The sequence below is a fragment of the Myotis myotis genome, unplaced genomic scaffold, assembly GCF_014108235.1.
Source record: "Myotis myotis isolate mMyoMyo1 unplaced genomic scaffold, mMyoMyo1.p scaffold_m19_p_8, whole genome shotgun sequence".
NCBI classification, from domain to species: domain Eukaryota; kingdom Metazoa; phylum Chordata; class Mammalia; order Chiroptera; family Vespertilionidae; genus Myotis; species Myotis myotis.
This window is the reverse complement of record NW_023416390.1, coordinates 241,158-258,867: the sequence shown is the minus strand read 5'-3', so window position 1 is coordinate 258,867 and position 17,710 is coordinate 241,158.

Genomic DNA, 17,710 nt, shown 5'->3' with positions numbered 1-17,710 from the left:
CTCTCCAGATTAAAATGCTTTAGCGGTTTCACATTGCTTTTAGGGTAAAGGAACACGCTGCACAGCCTCTAAGTCTAAGGACACTATGGTGAATGCTTTCCTCCCTAACGGCTTCTTCATTCTCCAACTTCAGTCTCTTCCTCACTCACTGCTCCAGCCACAGGGCCCTTCCTTCCTTCCTCTACTGAGCCCTGCTCCTCTCCATCTCAGGGCTGTAAGTAATAGCTTTATGCTCCTCAGGGTACTCGCACTCAGCTCACTTCTTTTCCCGCTTAAGCTGTAACTATTTTTCAGGTGTCAGTTGCAATATCACTTTTTCAAGTAAGCCCAACTTAGTTCCAACTCTTATATGCTCTATGCTTTTTCTTCATTTAATTTCACTATATTCTGTCAATATTTCTTTGTCTAAAGGCTTTATAATATATTTCCCTATATGAGCTTCATGAGGAAGGGTCTATCAAACTTCTCATTACAAATTCAGAGAACAGCAGAAAGTGACTCATAACAGGCAATATATACATATTTTTGGTGAGAAATGAATGGACAGATAAGTAAATATTTTCCAGGAATAGATACATATAAATAATTAAATAACAATTCAATATTCAGTACACTATTAAAGTGAAATTGATAAAAAGAGGCCAATAGGAGATTAGGTAAGCAGAGTTACAAACACTAGAGAAGTGGTTTTTAAAATGCTTAAGGTGATCCACAGTAAAAATTTTATGTCCTGATCATATACGCATAACATACCTCCTGTCTTCATGCACAACACACCTATCTTTATACACAAAGGGACTCACCCACCCACATACACAAAGGCACAGCAATGCATACAACCTGAAACAGAAGCTGCATGAAGCAATCCTCATCTTCACTACAGTATATTTCTTTTCTACCCTATCGTTTTCTATTGTTCTAGTCATTTCTATTTTTAAATAAGGCAGGGCAGGCTACATAAATTTCATAGCCCACTTAGAGACCTCAAACTATCATTTAAAAATCATTGCTGTAGAAAAATGTAAACAGCATGATGGAAAATGGTTTTGCCTAGAGACTGAGAGATTTGGGTAGGGGCAGAGCAGAGATGGGCACTGGGGACAGAAGAAACAAGCAAGATTGGTTAGGAAAGGGAAGAAGACAGGCACAGCTCACAGGTGCCGTGGGTTTGCCTCCAGAACTCCGCAACTGAGCGAGTATCGCAATCAAGAGGAAAGTAGTCATATTTTTACTGGCGGAGGGTCTCACCTTCGATTTATAAAAAGATACATCTGTGAAGTTCAGGGAACTGAAGTACAAGAAAACAGGTGTGCTTGTCCATCCGTGATGGTAGAGGTGTCCTCTTGGCATAGTAGATAAAGAGGGTAGGTAACATAAACCTACATTTTGGTGCTATTTATTAACTTAAAAACATTATCTTGCATTAAAATGAGAGACTTAGAACATCAGTCTGAAATGATAAAAGTGATTTTCTTTTTGGCGGGGGGTTGGGGGGGTGGATAGCCTTAAAACAGTGATAGCAACCAGTGGACGATGGTTACCTCTGCTCTTGATCTCAGAAGTGAGATACTCTGGATCCGTGTAGAGGTTGCAGGGGTGGGGAGAACAAAGCCTAAGAAAGTGTTAATTCCCTTGTTGCTCAATCCAATGAGCACTGTTGTCTTCCCTAACCTTTCAGAATCGTTTGACATAGTTTATCCCTTTTTCCTTCTTTAAACACCTTCTTCCTTTGGTTTTTTTGGGTGGTGCATTATCTTGGCTGCCTTCCTGTCTCATCAGACAAACGTCTTAATCTTCTTCTTGTTTCTATTCCTCTGCCTCTAAAAGTTGGTCCAGTTCCTTTCCCTGATTCATTTGATTATCTCTGCAGAGTATCCCTTTAGGAAAATGTTTGGCCTATTAAAATCCTATGTACCTGTTAACTACCATTATATCAATACTATTTTTAAAAAGTATTTTTATTGACTTCAGAGAGGAAGAGAGAGGGAAAGAGAGAGAGAGATGTCAATGATGAGAGAGAGTTATTGATTGGCTGCCTGCTGCACACCCCACACTGGGGATGGAGCTCACAACCTGGGCTTGTGCCTTTGACCAGAATCGAATCGTGACCTTCTGGTTCATAGGTCAATGCTCAACCACTGAGGCACACCGGCCAGGCCTAATTTTTTAACTTCAAATACCATCTACATGCTAACACTCCTAAATGTCTATTTCTCCACTGGTCCTCTTCTTTAAGTTCCAGACTTGCAGATAAGTTTAAGTGACGAGATTACGTGAGACAGGACCATATGCATCCACCAAGACAGGAGGGCAGGCGGAATAGAGGCGTGGAATCAGAAAGACTAGCCACCACCCTGGGTAAAGCAGATGTTTTCTTTTAACTGCTTCTGCGTTCACAGCAGAATAAGAAGCAAGGGCATCAGCAGAGGGTGAGAAAGAGACAGCGAAGGAATTATATGGAAGCAACGGAAAACGTAAAATAGTTCTTCAGGAGAATATGACAGGCAGCAGCTGGTGCCAATTAGGTTATTCCTGGGCAGCATCTGGGCTCCTTAAAGTCTGTGGGCATTAATTTAACATGCGAGTAGGCAGAATTATTAGGTGTGTTTCCTCTCGCCATATTCTACATAGACAACAAGTTCTCAGGCCTGGAATAGAGAGATAATTGGATTTAACTAGGATTGAAGTTAAATCAAGTAACATAGAAAGAAAAGGGACAAAGGGATTGAGCCATTGAGCCATTGAGTGTTTATAATGGGATTATGACATCTGGGCTGATCACCATTGCAGTCTTTCTCTCATTTAGTGCCTTTGCCCTTGAATGCCACTTTATCTGAAGGTCATATTGCCACTGATATTTCCCATCCATTCTACTAACTGACATTTTTGCTCATCCTTGTTACCTTTAACAACCCTGAGCTACTTGTTTTTATTGAATCGCTCAATAAAAACAAATTATGGAATACAAATACCAATTATAGAATCCAGAGCAGTGGCAATAGTGGTATGGTTTTAATTCCAAAAATGCTTTTCTCCCATCTAAAAGCAATTGCTTTCTGATATCAGACTGTTTTCATTTCATAGGAATGAAATATCATATCCTTTACAATCACATTTATAATATAAACATGATATGATTTAAGTTCCCTCTAATACTTATATAATAGTGCTATGATAACTCACAACTTTAACTTTGATTTCAGCTTTTTAATCTCTTTTGCATGGAAATTTTTCTGTTTGCTGCAAGTAGAGGGTGATGAGTGTACGTCCAGTTTGGGGTGTCAAAATTGTTCTTTCAAATCATGTTTATGGTCCATCAGATTCAGATTTAAAAAGAAATGACTTTTTGTTTTGTTTTTTTAGAACCTCAATCTGTTAGCCAACAGGTGCAGTTGCCATAGCCAGGAGTAAGGATGAGAGCCAGCTGCTAAGCTAAATACTTTTTCTGAAAGCTAGCTGGGGTGGGGCTTTTCTGAGCCAGCATGTCCACCTACCTCAACCTGTGGAACAGTGTCTGCTTCACTCAGCATGGCCCCCGTGACCTCTAGACCTCCATGGCTTCCATGGCCTCCATGACCTCCATGACCTCCATGGCCCCCGTGACCTCTAGACCTCCATGGCTTCCGTGGCCTCCATGACCTCCATGACCTCCGTGGCCTCCATGACCTCCATGGCCTCCAGGACAAATTTAAACTAGGGACACTGCTCTCACAGAAATATCAGTCCTTATGGATTTAACAGCAGCAAACTTTTCAAAAGTATTTACAACGTCAACACCTCCTCATGGTAATAGTCTGTGGCCTATCTTTGTCTTCTATTCCTGTAATTTTGAGCTTCCTTCCTAGTTACTAATGCTAGTTGCCAGTTCCAGAACTGTTTTTGGTTTGTTTGTTTGCTTGATTTTTATTTTTCTATTAGAGGCCCAGTACACGAAATTCATGCACAGGTAGGGTTCCTAGGCCAGGCCGATTGGGGTCTTCCAGCTGCTGGCTGGGGCCTTCCTTCGTTCTGCACCACCCCCTGGTGGTCAGCACACGTCATAGTGAGTAATCAAACCCCCAGTCTCTTGGTCAAACTCCCGAGGGGACACTTTGCATACTAGCCTTGTATATATAGAGGAGATTAAAATAAGTCTTGGCTATTTCAATGACAGAGGACAGAGGACAGAGGCCCAAGTTAATGCCCAGGCTCAGATACTCATTGTTAAGTAGATTAAAGGAAAGAGTCATTGAACTCTGTAGCAATTGGTCCAGGTGATCTGGAAGGTAGACAAGCTACTGCCAGATGCTGACCGGGAGGGATATCTGGTGGAAGATACTCAGCTCTGCTGTGATGGCGGCAAGTCCTTTTCAAAAAGTTTGCCTCTGAAATCAATACTATACAGTCTCTATATAACAGAGTAAGGGGGTACTCTAATCAATCATGTTGTTGTACTAATACAATGGCTGTGCCTACAGAAACAACAGTGTAATAACAGTGTGAGCCCTGTACTTAAAAAGCCAGTGATCCATCTGGAAAGAGATGCTTGAGAAATCTAAAGAGGCAAGAGATGGCCATTTGAAGAGAAGCAACATTATATGTATGCACTTTAGAGATCCAGGCACAGTATGTATGCCTGTGAGCTATTAAAATGTACTTTACTATAATGTACATTTTAGTAAACAAATTACACACTTTAATAAGTCACATATTTTTTAGTTTTTACACGTCAAAGAAAATGTCACTCACAAAAGAGACAGCTACAAAATTCATGCATTTCACTTTTGAAGTCTTCACTGGTTTATTTTGGCCTTAGTTTCAAACTTTTGAGAACTTTTCAAGGTCTACTTAGAATTACACACTTTTCAAGGGTTAGGAAATTCAAATCTAGAGTAATTTCCAGAGATTTCAGACAGGTATTCAAAACTTAGTTGTGAACACAAATATTGACTTTATATTTTGTTGCATGTCTGGATTTCTTGTCCCTCAAGGCAAATATTGACCTTATCTTCCATGTCAATAAATCGCTATGTTCACTGCAACAAAAGTCAATATCTGCATCATATCCATTTTCTCAGAAAATAACTACAATGATCTGAATTCACAAGCTGATACTGATTAAAGGAAAGAACACATGAATAAAAAATGTTAATTGGCAAATAAAGGCTTAGGAGTTGTTGACTAAACAAATATGTAATCCTACAATGAATCTGGGATGCCTAAGGTTTTAAATCAAGAACTTGGATTTACAAACAGTTTGCCAAGAAAAACAAACTGTTATGATCAGGAAATCAAATGGGAAAGGGAAGAATCAAGCACCAGTTGAGAGTTTGGCTCAGCTACATTCAGGTATCCCTGTCTCCGCATCCACTGTGTCTGCCCAAGAAGCCTGCAGGGGCCATAAAGCTAACATCAGTTTGTCCTGCGAGAGGCCTAGAAGCAGCCTGCAGAGTCACAGTAAATGTGTAACCTGATATGACGTCCCCCACCTTTTCCTTGTGCGTCCCTTAGTCGGACTCCACAGAGCTCACCAGAACCCTGCTCCTCTAGGTTTATATAGACCAAACCAGCCTTAGCCCAGGAGCCTCCACACTCTCCATCCCCAGACCATATGGCAGGCATGTGCCCCGGGCTCTCCCCACCCTGCCTGTCCCCTGCCTCGCCCTCCTCACAGGCATAAGTCCCCTAAGTCCTGTGAGTAATGAACTTCTCTATTTCAATTCCCCTGTGGTCTTTGAACCACCTGATGCCCTGTGGCTCCATTTTTTATTATGTTTAACAGAATGAATGAAGAATCTTGGGGTTGTGTTCTTTTTCTTTTGTTTTATATATTTTTATTTATTTCAGGAGGAACAGAGAGGGAGAGATAGAAACATCAGTGATGTGAGAGAATCATTGATCAGCTGCCTCCTGCTCGCCCCACACTGGGGATCGAGCCTGAAACCTGGACATGTGCCCTTGACTGGAATCGAACCGTGACCTCCTAGTTCATAGGTCAATGCTCAACCCCTGAGCCACCACGGCTGGGTGATTCTGTTCTTTTTCAAACAAGACAAATTAAATGCCCACGTGGAAAACAGTCATCACCTTTATTGGGCAATTGCTGACACTATCCAACGAATGCCTGTTGTGAGCAAAACTGTTCCCTAACCCCAGCCCGCACCCCTCCCTCCAGGTACGGAAGGTTGTCCTTCCCTCCTCCACAACATAAGATGTGAACATGTGATTCGTTAGGAGAGAGAAACATGTGACACCGGTTATTTCTAAGTAGAAATCCCTACTTGGTCTTGCATGCAATGGTGGAGCCTGAGGAATAGAGGGAAGAAATAACAGGGAGTCATTATGGTTAAGCTGCTAAATTACCAACATCAAGTGGGTTGAGGCAGGAGCAAACAATTCTTGTTTTAAGAAGTCCGAGGACTTACACTTCTGCACTTTCCAGTCCTGTGTCAATGCCTGGATATACATCAGACCTCAGGTAGCCCTCCTGTCACTCCTGAAGGACTCACACAGCCAGAACCCCCCCCCCCCCGGCATCCGTTACCCAGACCACCCCCTAGAGGAGACCAGCCAGACCCCTGGTAACCCCCTCTAGGCCACCTGACGTCTGACTGATGAATGCCTCTGGCCTATCCAGAAACCAATCCAGGGCAGGTTCTTCTCAAGAATGTGCTTATTACTATCAGAACTCTTAGTTTTGTTTTTTCTTCTTTGGAACACTCTGGATATTGCCTAGTTGTATTTCTGGTTTACAAACCCTAAGAGCCTTGAAGAAATTGTTATCATTTATTTCTAGCCAACGCCCCCAGACTCCTTTCTGAGTTCATTTGACAAGCCCCCCAAAAGTGAAATCGCTTGGATCACTGAGGATGAAGGGAAGCTTCTGGGCAGGTCACCCAGACCCTGGTAGACTCGCCCTAATGAGGAAAAATATGTTCTATCAAGCTACAGACACGGAGGGGAGAGGAACTGTTCCCTGCTTTAGCATAGCCTAAGCTATTTAGATCGCTACACTGTCTCCTGAAACAATCAAAGGATCCAGCTCTAGACGCTTCTTAGCTTATTTTGCACTTACGGAGTGGATGCAGCTGAGGTGCCTTTGTTGTTGTTGACCCCAAAGAAAGGAAGAAGGAGAAAGGAAGCAAAAAGAAAGATCATTGCCTACCTCACTTAGAAATTCAAGTATTTCATTCTGCTTTCAGTCTCTTCTGCCTCAATACTAAATCCTTCTACACTCACCTCTAAAAACACTCCTCAAGGCCCTAACCTGTTTGGCTCAGTGGATAGAACATCGGCCTGTAGACTGAAGGGTCCCAGGTTGGATACCAGTCAAGAACATGTACCTTGGTTGAGGGCACATCCCCAGTAGGGGGCATGCAGGAGGCAGGTGATCAATGTTTCCCTCTCATTGATGTTTCTAACTCTCTATCCCTCTCCCTTCCTCCTGTAAAAAAAATCAATAAAATATATTTTTAATAAATAAATAAATAAATAAATAAATAAATAAATAAATAATAAAAACACTCCTCAAGTTTTGCCTTCACCTAGTCTGGCCAAAGGCCTAAACTGCTCAATCAAGGTGCTCATTAAAATTCCAAACATGATTCCTTTTGCTGTCACTAATTAAATTAGTTCTCCTTTCTGTGTGCATTCAGCAATGCTGTCCCTTTTCTATATGCTCTGACTATAACTATTACTTTATCTAGAACTTCGTGGACTGCCCTTCCTCAGACCAATTTTATAAGAACAATGGTCTAGGCAGAAGACAGGCCTGTACCACCCTTAGGAGTCTCTCCAGGGCAGCGCCCCTGGGTCCTGGCACTCAGCTACACGCATCCAAGGCAACGATACTGCAAATGGCAGCCCCTCCTCCTCTGGGCCCCCAGGCTGAGCCAGGAGGCGGTGTGACAGGGAATCTTGAGAAAAGGGTTCGTCACGGATTAAAGGAAAGAACGGCTCCCACTGCAGGCATGCTCTCTCCTGGCCAAAACCTGTTCTCTCTGCTTAGGATGGAGCTTCCTGAGACCGAGGTGCTGGTGTGGGAGGGGGGGTGAGGAGCTTCACTGGCTGCTTGTCCACATCCACCTTCTCTTCAAAGGGAGGCTCGCAGTCTTTGACCTTTGAAGTTCTTTTGTTACCTTTTCCACATTTGATTTCTATGCTTGCTTCCTAGACTAATTTTATAGTATTTATTTCTCATTAAAAAATAAATTAAACAGCACCAAATTAATGAACTCATTTGTTAGGACATTTAATTTCTCCCCTCAAGCAGAAGAAATTGAGCTTCAACTCTTAAGAAAAAACCTATTGTTTAATTTCACAAACCGTTATTGCCTCCGCACGTGTGTGTGTGCATATGAACGTGGATACCTGCTACCTAATAAATACAATTATTTAAATACCAAAACCAATTAACAAAGGAATGCCCCATACATGATAAGCGGCATAAAAATCACTGTATTATTTTATTTTATTCTAATATTGTTCACTGCATCATTTTAGTATCCACGGCTACTCTGCAAACAGGAATTCTATCTAATACAAAAGAATTACCTAGCAGGAGCTAACCATTTTTAAAGGAAATGAATTGTTTCTATTAAGCAAATTGCTTAACTTAACCAGGGATGAAAGAACTGTGTAATTCTCCCAGATCTCTTCCCAAGTATGCAGACGGTAAGGTAAGGCTCATCCTGTTTTGTGGATTTGAATGGCTTTTCTCTTCAGTGTTTCAGGTGAGGTTTGAACATAGAAGGTGCAGGTAAAAGAAGCAGCTCTCCTCGGCCACAGCGGAGACACGCGATCCCATGCAGCCATGTCCCACGGCCCCCTAAGAAGATGACAAACTGAGACGTAGGGGTGGGACGAACCCAGGCGTGTGAACACTGAGGAGAATCACACAGTGGCCCTGGGGTGGGAGAGGCAGCAGGCGAGAGGGCGAGGGGGGTGTGTGGCTGGAGCCCCGTGACCGAGTGGGTGAAAGCTATGCAGTAACGCTCACGAGTTAGTGTGCTGTGGACCATACCGTGCAGAACCAGGGTGAGGAGTTTGAATGTTATTCTAGATGTAATGGGAAGCTCTTGCCCTGGCTGGTTTGGCTCAGTGGATAGAGCATCAGCCTATGGACTGAAGGGTTCTGGGTTCCATTCCGGTCAAGGGCACATGACCAGGTTGTGGGCTCGATACCCAAGTTGTGGGCTCCATCCCAGTGTGGAGCGTGCAGGAGGCAGCCGATCCATGACTCTCTTATCATTGATGTTTCTATCTCTCTCCCTCTTCCTCCCTCTCTAAAATCAATATTTTTTTTTTCTTAAATTAAGTTAGACATAGAATTACCATACCATCAGTATTTCCACTCCCAGATATCTACCCAAAAGTAATGAAAACTTATAAAATAAATAAATTAATTAATTAATTAGTTAATGTCATGGGACGCCCTTGAGGACATTGATACTGTCATGTGACTACCAGGACAGGTTTTCTGAGTTTTGAAGGAGAACTTCTCTCTCCTTTGCGAAAGGGTTGGACAGGAACAGACACGGAGAGTTACAGGCAGGTGAGAGGCATCAACAATAGAAAGATGACACGAGGTCTAATAACGCTCTGACTCCTGTTTATGAAACAGATGGTTGAAAAGGCCGTGTCGCACTTTTCATGCTCTAAAATGTACCTCGCATTCAAGTCAATGACCTCTATTAAACCGAATGCCCTTAAAGCAAGTCTCTGTTAGATCACCAGTCTAAAGGCTCTGTGAACTTGAAGTGATAAATTTGACTGGCCAACTGGCTGAGTATCAAAGATAGCAGATACTCAACTGTTCAAAGTAATACTCTGAGTTACTAAAAGCATCTAGTTACCACCTCTAGTTACCAAAAGCATCCCAACCCAAAGAACCCTCATCCTGCCTCTGGCTCACAAAGGAATCCAACAAGCTTTTCCCAACCCCTTGGCCTGTGAGCAACACCAAGAGTCCCTCAAGCCTCTGTTCATGAAGCTGTGAGCAGCTAATGAGTCTCTCCTACAGAAGAATCACAGTGAACTCGAAGATAGAGCTCCAGGTCAGCAAGAGGGGGCATCAAGTCCTCCTAGGCCACAGCGATGTGGCCCAAGTTAATGCCCACAGTGTTCTCTCTGTTAGATCCTCATCAAGGAAAAGCCTGAATCAGTTTTAGTCTATTTTAAATATTGGTAATATCTTACGCTTAAGTTCCAAGTAAAAAAGACTTGCGACTCCTTTGTATCATGTAACTAAGGCTCAAAAAATAACCATTTTTCTTACTGAAAATTGGTTTTTAAGACAAGATGACCTTTTTAAAAAAAAATCTTTTCCACCTTGTTATTTAAGACATTCATCTGCCTTGTTATTTAGATGACCGTCTTAAATAACAACTTTGCTAAATTTGCAGAACAATTATGTTCTGATGAAGCAGAGAAAATTTAACAACAAGTAGGTCTAAGTGAAATTATAAAATCTACACTCTTCATACTTTGGTATCCAATTATTTTTAAAAGAAGAAGAATTAACTGTCATTGAATTCTATTTCAGGAACATTCTGTTAAATATATTCGATTATTTTGTGGGCTGTGCTAGTTGGGAGAAAGAATTCTTTCTAGCTACCCAATGCATTATTTCTATACAACACTAATAATGTTTAACACCAACAAAAAAGACAACATTAGATTGTGATTTCACAGAGAGCCAACATTAACAGTATGTGCTAACCACATTAACAAAAAGATAAGGAAGAAAATAGATAACCATCCCTTAAACATTTCCCATAACCATTCCTTAAAGAATCTCCCATATATATTGGAAGGAATAAGATTAGTTTGATTGCTTACATTTGTATAAAAATACTATTAAATTCATTGACCCAATTGTCCACACTTTAATGTACAATTCTAACAAGAAACAGCATAAACAGGTGTGAGGTGATATCTCATTGTGGTTTTAGTTAGCATTTTTCTGATGATTAATGACATTGAACATCATTTCATAAGTCTATTGGCATCTGTATGTCCTCTTTGGATAAGTCTCTATTCAGGTCCTATGCCCATATTTTATTGGATTGTTTGCTTTCTTGGTGTTAAGTTGTATAAGTTATCAGATGTATCATTGGCAAATATGTTCTTCCATTCAGTGGGTTATCTTTTCATTTGTTGATGATTTCCTTTGCTCTGCAAAAACTTTTTAGTTTGATATTGTCCCATTTTTTTTTTTATTTTTACCCTTGCTTCCCTTGAGGAGTGGTACATTTACATAGAGCAGTGGTTCTCAACCTTCTGGCCCATACAGTTTCTCATGTTGTGACTCAACCATACAATTATTTTCGTTGCTACTTCATAACTGTCATGTTGCTACTGTTATGAATCGTAATGTAAATATCTGATATGCAGGATGGTCTTAGGTGACCTCTGTGAAAGGGTCGTTCGACCGCCAAAGGGGTCGCGACCCACAGGCTGAGAACCGCTGACTAGTGGAATACTACTCGGCTCTAAAAAGGAAGGATATCTTACCTTTGCAACAGCATGGATGGACCTGGAAAGCATTATGCAAGTATCACATGATCTCACTCGTATGTGGATCTAATGCACAGAATGAACTAACAAACAAAATAGAGACAGACTCTTAGAGCGCAGGCAGGGGAGTAGAGGGACTGAGAAGGGGAAAAAAGGAATAAAAAACAGGAAAAAAACTCATGGACACTGCCAAGAACAGGGGATGGGGGTGGGAGGAGGTGGGGGAGGGGGGAGGGGGGTAAAATGTGATGGACAGAGACTTGACTTGGAGTCTGAACACACTACACAGTGACAGATGATGTCGTGTAGACTTGGACCTAACACCTGTATAATTTTGTTAACCAGTGTCCCCGCAACCAATTCAATGAAAAAAGAAACACCATAGTCTAACACAGAAAAATCGACTAAGTATGAAAACAAAAACAACAATGTAATTAATCATTCATTGGCTATGAATTCACCTGTAGAAATCAGATTTTAATTTCCCCTTAACAAATATTTCCTGATTAGGATTAATGAGTTATGGAAAAGCTGTAAAAACTAGCATTAAAATGTAAACTACTAAACACAAATTAACTAGATATGTTTATTTATTCCATTCAGAAAGCACAAAGACCTTAATTCTCTAATTAAACTAAGAAATTAATTGTACAAATCGTACATTCTAGAAAGTAGCATTAAAAATAAAGGAAAAGTTAAAAATAGGGAAATTATGAAAATATGATAGAGCTAAAAAGTTGTCAATTACCATTTAAAGTATGGAAATTTTATTAGTAAGAATAATGATTTACTGAAATCATTAAACCTTTACATTTTTTGAGTAGCCGCTTTCCTAAGAATAATATTTTAGGTCACTGCCTGAAATATAAAAAATAAAAATAAGACAAAGTATATAGGAAGGCACTGTCATCTCTACCTCTTATTCATTTGGTTTAATTATTTTCTTTATGGGATATTAATTTAGTGGTGACAATCTAATTAACAATTGCAGACAGCAGTAGACAGATAAAGAAAAAATCTGAAGTAAAGGTCTCTATAATTCAGACACAGTTTTAAAAGCATTAGGTAATTAGTCAACCTTACTTATAGAACTGCAAAGACTGGCTTCATAACTGCCAGGTTGAGGGAACACGTTTATTTTGGTTCAGACAATTAGGGCTGTATTAAAAAACAGACACTAAAAAAAAGTTTCTTAATAGAACTGGCAAGTATTATCCCATCTTTCTAATGGGAAAAACTACATCATGGAAAGACAGAAATATCTTTATATGTTGCATTACATAGTTTTTGCTCTTGGAACCAACTTAAATTCACTTAGAATATAGTTAAAAATGAAATCTATCGACAATGAAACAATAAAATAGAATTAGCAAAAGCAAACATCATTGACGAATATGGGCACCAGCCACTACATAGTCATAACCTTAACCCTCCAGACCACCACCCTCTCTCACACACACCCTCCTTGTCATTCAGATCCTTCTCCCTCTGGGGCAGCTATTCTCAGCCTTTTACATCTCGTGGCCACAAAGTAAGTACTAACATTCTGACACACCAAATATATATATATATATATATATAGCATGAGCGACCATTCAATTGCTGGACTGTTGGACTGGTAGCTATGACATGCACTGACCACCAGCGGGCATATGCTCAATGCACAGGCATGGAAACATGAAACAGGCTGATGAATCTCAGAGGGAAGATGGGAGAGGGGAGGTGGGAAGAGATGAACCAAAGATCATATACTCATGCTAGAGGCCGGTGCACGGATGCATGCACCAGTGGAGTCCCTCAGTCTGGCCTGCGGGGATCAGGCTGAATCCGTGCACTGGGCCTCCGACATCTCCCAAGGAGTCCCGGAATGCAAGAGGGTACAGGCTAGGATGAGGGACCCCACCAGTGCACAAATCCATGCACTGGGCCTCTAGTATAGGTATAATTTTGATTCATTTACACCGGATGGCTATTGCTGTATTGGCTGGTGTCGTTTTTTTATGTATCAATCCCAGGCAAATTGGGTCAATGCCCCGAATTCTCAGGTATTGCATGTTTTAAAATTCTCATGGCCACAGTGGGTGAACATGGCCACTCTCAGGAACATGGCCATGCAATGAGATTTGCATGGCTGAGCTTGGCGTCTTGCCCCGCACCACCTCACCCCCAACTACAGGAGTCAGAGGGGCAAGGCCTCTTCCTCACACTGACCTATCAATGCAGTCAGAAACCTCCTGGGGCTTTTCTGCCAAAACTACATGAACAGATGCGTTCCTCCCCTGGGGATTTTTAGATAGAAGGATGCACCTACTACAGGTGGTTGATGGTCATCCTATCACCAAGTAAAAGGTTGTGTTTGGGTTCATGGTGAGAGGAAGAAATTACACTAAGAGCACATTTCTTACAGTCGTATGGTTTGTGAAATTCAGTTTTTCCAGTATATAGGATACCTATTCTGAAATTGTAGGGTGTTGAGGGGGTAAGAGGTTTGCTAAGCTACCACTTGGAGTTCTCACCTGCTGGAAAGCCTCGACCCACCCAGGCAGAACATTATTGCATCATCCTGGCCTATCTCCTCCCAAAACAGACACACCCGGTGGTGTGGCTCAGTGGTTGAGCTTCAACCCATGAACCAGGAGGTCAGGGTTCAATTCCCAGTCAGGGCACATGCCCGGGTTGCAGTCTTGATCCCCGCTGGGGACTGTGCAGGAGGCAGCCATTCTATGATTCTCTCTCATCATTGATGTTTCTATCTCCCTCTCCCTTCCTCTGTTTAGCTTGACTGAAACTCTGTTTCTGTCGTCAAGAGGCCTGAGGTTTTGTTTTTAGGACACTTTAATGCTGACCAGAAGCTGGTGCTCTCAGGGCTTAGCAATTAAAGCAGGGAGTGCATGACAGGAAGGAGAAAGGGCCTTCTTACGGTGAGGGGTTTTTTAAATATATTTTATTGATGTTTCACAGAGAGGAAGGGAGAGGGATAGAGAGTTAGAAACATCGATGAGAAACATCAACCAGCTGCCTCCTGCACACCCCCCCCCCCACTGGGGATGTGCCCGCAACCAAGGTACATGCCCTTGACTGGAATCGAACCCAGGACCCTTCAGTCTGCAGGCTGACACTCTATCCACTGAGCCAAACTGGTCAGGGCTTAAAGTGAGATTTTGCAGGCTCTGAAAATATGAGCAATTCACTCTGATGTATCCAGGAAGCTGATTTCTGGGTAAACCACTGTCTTCTGCCCAGTCAAATTTCATCAGTCTTCGCACATACTATTCTTTCTAGAATTATCTTAATACTAGTGTCCCAGTGCACAGATTTGTGCACATTGAAAGGAAATTAATTAGAAGAAATATTTTAATATCACTATTTTCCCTTTCTCTATAATAGAAGTGTTAACCAAATTCACGACCGAAAATGACAGATAAAAACACTCGGGTGTGATTGGTGCCAGCAAGAGCTTTATATGTATCACGCATGGACGAGTCAACTTAACCTTTTATATAGAGAGAATAAACTTGCTTAATTATAACCTTTTATATAGAGAGAATAAACCTGCTTTCTGATTTTGCTAAATTTTTCCAGCCCAGTGAAGCACCTCAAGTGCTCTTTCAGATAATTGTCAGCAACACGGCAGTAAATATCTACAAAAAGCACATTATTAATGTAGATCACGCAGGGAGAACAAAGGGTAAAATATTTTACTGCAACAGTGTTTGACTATATTCTGTGCAGTGAGAAAACCTGAAGTCACTTTCAAGGTCCACCATTTCTTACTTCTTTTCAGTCAGGTCATGCTTATAAACTTTCTAAATCTCCGTTGTCTTGCTAATGAAAAGAAAATAGAATTCTACCAAGCCTCCTATCTGCTTACTCCTGGACTTCTGTGAGGATAAAATGAGATGAGGCATGGGAAAATGCTTCACAGACATTTGGTTAAAGTGTAAAATGCTTGCACCTGGCTATAAAGCAAGTCTGGTTCCTGGGCTGAAGAAACTTCAAGAATAGTCACTAGGGAGAGAAAGCTGGGCATTGCTACATGATGTCATTACCTGGTGCCCACAGGGACCATTTCCGGGCTGGGCTGGGCTGTGAGCCACATTTTGTGCCACAGAGTCTCGGCAACACTGGCTGCGATTTGGGGGGGAAGTCGCTCTGGGGTGGTGGCAGGGCCTGTGTTCCACTCAGGAGAAGCTGAGTGTTGGTTTGTCAGCACCAGGTTCATGGTGCCATTTATTTTTAAACTAGAGGCCCGATGCATGAAATCCATGCAAGGGTAGGCCTTTGCAGCCATGGCTGCCTCGGCCCTTGCAGCCCCAGCTGCTTCACAGCCCCAAGGCCCCATCCCCTGCCCCCTGGTCATTCTGGAAGGTTGTTCCATTGTCCAGTCTAATTAGCATATTAGCTCTAAAGGCTCCCACCACCACCGCTGTACTGGCAGCCATCAGCCTGGCTTGGGACTGAGCAAAGCTCCTCCTGTGGAAGAGCACTGACCACCAGGGGGCAGCTCCTGCATTGAGCATCTGCCCCCTGGTGGTCAGTGTGTGTCATAGTGACCAGTCATTCCCAGTCTTTTTGCTGTTAGAGTCAATTTGCATATTATCCTTTTATTATATAGGCTAGAGGCCTGGTGCATGGGTGGGGGCCGGCTGGTTTGCCCTGAAGGGTGTCCCGGATCAGGGTGGGGGGTCCCGCTGGGGTGCCTGGCCAGCCTGAGTGAGGGGCTGTTTGCAGGCTGGTCAAGCGCCCCCTAGTGGGAACTCTCACCCCATGGAGGTTTGGCCAGGCTGGGTGAAGGGCTGGTGGCTGTTTTCAGGCTGGCCACACCCCCTTTAGGGTGGGGGGGGTCCCTACTGGGGTGCCTGGCCAGTCTGGGTGAGGGGCTGAGGGCTGTTTTCAGGCTGGCCAAGCCCCCCGGCAATGGAAGCTCCCGGCCTCTATTTATTTTCTTTTTCTTTTTTTATTCTGGGATTTATTTACCTTCTATAATTGCAACTTTGTTTCTTTGAGTGGAGCTCAGAGCTGCCTGCAGCAGGTAGGAGGGAAGCCTCCTGCTCACTCCAGCTCCGTGGCCATGGCCGGCTGAAAGCAGGTATCTGGGGTTTATTTACCTTCTATAATTGAAACTTTGTTGCTTTGAGTGGAACTCAGAGCCAGCCAGGAAGCTTGGCTTCCTCCATCATTGGGGCAATCAAGCCTCCTGCTTGCTCCAGCTCTGTGGCTGCCAGCCGCCATCTTGGTTGGCCTGGGCTAATTTGCACATAGTCGCTCTGATTGGCTGGTGGGCATGGCTTAAGGCACAGCAAAGGTAAGGTCAATTTGCATGTTTGTCTTTGTTTTTTAATTAAATCTTTATTGTTCAGATTATTACAGTTGTTCTTTTTTTTCCCCCATAGCTCCCCTCCACCCGTTTCCCACCCCACCATCCACCCTCACCCACCCTCCCACTATCCTCATCCATAGGTGCACGATTTTTGTTCAGTCTCTTCCTGCATCCCCCACACCCCTTTCCCCCCCAAGAATAGTCAGTCCACTCCCTTTCTATGCCCCTGATTCTATTATAATCACCAGTTTATTCTGTTCATCAGAGTATTTATTCACTTGATTTTTAGATTTACTTGTTGATAGATGTGTATTTGTTGTTCATAGTTTGTATTTTTACCATTTTCTTCTTCTTCATCTTCTTAAAGAATACCTTTCAGCATTTCATATAATACTGGTTTGGTGGTGATGAACTCCTTTAGCTTTTTCTTATCTGTGAAGCTCTTTATTTAACCTTCAATTCTGAATGATAGCTTTGCTGGATAAAGTAATCTTGGTTGTAGGTTCTTGGCATTCATCACTGTGAATATTTCTTGCCACTCCCTTCTGGCCTGCAAAGTTTCTGTTGAGAAATCAGCTGACAGTCGTATGGGTACTCCTGTGTAGGAAACTGACTTTCTTTCTCTTGCTGCTTTTAAGATTCTCTCTTTGTTTTTGCTCTTGGCATTTTATTTATGATGTGTCTTGGTGTGGTCCTCTTTTGGATTCCTTTTGTTTGGGGTTTCTGCACTTCCTGGGCTTGTAAGTCTATTTCTTTCACCAGGTGGGGGAAGTTTTCTGTCATTATTTCTTCAAATAGGTTTTCAATATCTTCCTCTCTCTCTTCTTCTGGCACCCCTATAATTCGGATGTTGGTACGCTTGAAGCTGTCCCAGAGGCTCCTTACACTATCTTC